The sequence below is a fragment of the Hemitrygon akajei genome, chromosome 7 (genome assembly GCF_048418815.1).
Source record: "Hemitrygon akajei chromosome 7, sHemAka1.3, whole genome shotgun sequence".
NCBI classification, from domain to species: domain Eukaryota; kingdom Metazoa; phylum Chordata; class Chondrichthyes; order Myliobatiformes; family Dasyatidae; genus Hemitrygon; species Hemitrygon akajei.
Genome location: NC_133130.1, coordinates 79,522,339 through 79,525,645, shown reverse-complemented (window position 1 = coordinate 79,525,645; position 3,307 = coordinate 79,522,339). Strand labels below are relative to the sequence as shown.

General features: G+C 47.5%; 1 pseudogene; it reads right to left on the bottom strand.

The window, feature by feature from the left end:
• Nucleotides 1-370: 370 nt before the first annotated feature.
• Nucleotides 371-2,929, bottom strand: LOC140730132 (uncharacterized; annotated as a pseudogene).
• Between the last annotated feature and the right edge of the window lie 378 nt (nt 2,930-3,307).

Below are 3,307 nucleotides of genomic sequence, written 5' to 3'. Positions count from 1 at the left end.
AGAAAACAGCCTTTCCTCCACTTCTCAATGCCTCGATATGGCTTCTTCTTCTTTAATCCTTTTCGCTCCTTATGGAGCATAGGGCCTCAACAAAAGTCCTCCACTTCCTGCGATCTCTAGCAGATGTTTTTGCAATCTCCCAAGTTTGGCCGGCGGCTTTCAGTTCATCCAAAAGCCTACGCCTCCAGGTTTGCTTTGGGCGACCTCTTCTTCTCTTCCCTTGTGGATTCCATTCGAGTGATTGTCGAGTGACATTCGACTGGCTCTTCCTCAAGGTGTGGCCGATCCATCTCCACTTCCTCCTCATCTGGAATACAATGGGCTCTTGGTTTGCTCTCTTCCATAGGTCTAGGTTTGACACTCTGTCGTACTACTTGAGGCGGAGGATCTGCCGGAGGCATTTGTTGAAAAAGGTTTGTATCTTGTTGCAGCTTGTGTTAGTGATTCTTCGTGTTTCGGATCCATATAGCAGGATGGCTTTCACATTGGAGCTGAATATATGGAGCTCAGTTTTGACAGAGATGGCCGTAGATCTCCAAATAGGTCGCAGGGTTGTGAAGGCATGTTGGGCTTTTCCAATCCTTGCTCTGATGTCCTCATCTGTATCTCCTGATTTACTGATTTTGCTTCCGAGGTAGATGAATTTGTCTACATCTTCAACTATCTGTCCTTCAATCCGTAATGGCTCCTCTTGTTTGTTATTGATACGTAGAACTTTGGTCTTCTCCTGACTGATCTTAAGGCCTACTGGCTGTGAGGTCTCTCCCAAGGAATCTGCTTTCTTCTGCATATCTTGAAGCCGGTGTGAGAGAAGAGCGAGATCATCCGCAAATGCCAGGTCTTCCAATTTCCCTGTTAACGTCCACTGGATGCCTCTCTCTGAGCCAGCATAGGCTGTTCTTGTAGCCCAGTCAAGTACCACAAGAAAAAGTAGAGGCAACAGCAGGCATCCCTGTCTGACTCCAGTAGTGACCAGGAACTCTTCAGACAGACTCACATCGTGGATGACCCTGCATGAGAAGCCATCATAAAGCTGCTTGATGATATTCACCATCTCTTTCGGTACACCATAGTGTCATAAGATGCTCCACATTGACTTTCTGTCTAGGCTGTCAAATGCCTTCTCAAAATCAATAAAACACACATATAGTGGAGTTTGCCATTCTATTGTCTGCTCCACAATGACTCTAAGTGTAGTTATCTGGTCAATGCATGATCTCTCTTTCCTGAACCCCGCCTGCTCATCTCTAAGTCTCTGGTCAATGGCGTCTTTCATCCGCTCCAGGATGACCCTGGTGAGAACTTTGCAAGGAATGGACAATAAGGTGATCCCCCTCCACTTGCCACACAGTGAAAGATCTCCAGATTTTGGCAGCTTCACAAGGAGGCCCTTCTTCCAATCTGATGGGATCTCTCCTGTTCTCCATATCAAATTCAGCAGTATATGCAAATGGTCCACCATAACCTCTCCACCCTCTTTCAATGCTTCTGCAGGAATGTTGTCTTCTCCAGCAGCCTTGCCGTTCTTCAGGCTTTTCAGGGCTTTTCGAATTTCTTGCTTGGCGATTTCACCTATATTGATGTTGAGTGGGTCTCCAGGCTCCAGGTCAGGTGGGTTCTGTGGTGGTGGTCTATTCAATACTTCCTGGAAGTGTTCCTTCCATCTCGCCAGCTGATCTTCAACCGAAGTGAGCAGATGGCCTGTCTTGTCTCTAACAGGTCTGTTAAAATTGCTTTTCTTCCCTCTCAAAAGTTTAGTTGTCATGTAGAGTGCCTTGAGGTCCCCTTTACTGGCCGCTGTTTATGCTTGCTCTGCTATTTCATTGAAGTATGACCTCTTGTCCTTTCTGAGCTGTTTCTTCACCTCCTTGGCCATCACGCTGTACCTGTTGGCGGTGATTTGTTTCTGTTGCCGGGTTCTGGCCTGATTCAACTCCTGTTTGAGCTTTTCCTCTCCTCCACCTTCTGCCATGTCTCATCCCTGATCCAAGGTTTACTGTTGACTGGTGGTCTTCCCAGTACTTCTTCGCAGGCTCCTACAGTGGCCTGCTTGAAGGTAATCCAGGCAGGTTCTGCTGTTCTCTCATCTTGTTCCTTTATTTGAAGAGCCCCAAAGCAGTTTTGCAAGGCGATGTGGAAATCTTTCTTGTTCTCTTCCGTCTGTAGTTTTCTAACATCAAACTTTATTTGCATGTTCTGTTGCTTCTTCTTGGTTGACAGCTTCATCTTCAGCTTTGCAACAACCAAATGGTGGTCAGATCCAATATCTGCTCCTCTTTTGACTCTCACATCTTGCAATGAACTTCTCCAGCACTGGCGGACTATGACGTGATCAATCTGCTTCTCTGTTTGATGGTCAGGTGAGACCCAGGTTATCTTGTGGCAGCGTCGGTGGGGAAAGAGGGTACCTCCAATGGTCAGTTTGTTGAAGACACAGAAGTCGGTAAGGAGTTCTCCATTTTCATTCATATTCCCCAAACTATTCTGGCCCATCTCTCTCTCCCTGCCAGTGTTATCGCTGCCTACTTTGGCATTCGGATCTCCCATGACGATCAACGTATCTTGCTTAGGTACCTTTCCAACTACTGCTTGAAGCTGGGTGTAGGAGAGATCTTTTTCTTCTTCCTCTGCGTTGTTAGTTGGGGTATAGCACAGGATAATGGATACCTTCTGGAATCTGGACGCGAACTTGGCTGTGATGATACGGTCGGACACTAGTTCCCATTCTATCAAACTTCTGGCTGCTTCTTTGGACAAAATCAGGGCCACACCAGCCTCATGCGGGTCTTCCTCTTTTTCTTTGCCGGAATAGAGCAGAGTTTCTCCCGTCTGCAGTTTGGTCTCACCAAAAGTATTCCACCTTGCTTCGCACATGCCCAGGAGTGTGAGGTGGTATCGGTTCATTTCCTTCACTGCCTGTGCGCACCTACCTGTCTCCCAAAGCGATCTCACATTCCATGTTCTGATTAGGATAGATTTCTTCTGTGAGAGCAGCTTTGGAGCCTCCATTATGGTTTTCCTCGGGTGAAGGAGGGTTGTCAGCCCTGCAGCTTCCTGATGGGTTTGGTTGCAGCGCGTCATCAGCCTCCTGAATGGGGCCCTGCTTTTCCCGAGATCTGGGTTAGTGGTTGACAATCTGTTGACGGTTTCTGTAACAATTGCTTGTTTTACGTAAACGGGTTGTTAGCCCATTGCACAACCCCCAACCTGGAGGACCAGGGGTTTTCTGTCGGGGTCACCTTCCCCTAGGTGATGGCATTTCCATGCTAACAATGGCATTTCCATGCTAACGAGCTCCACCTGCCCA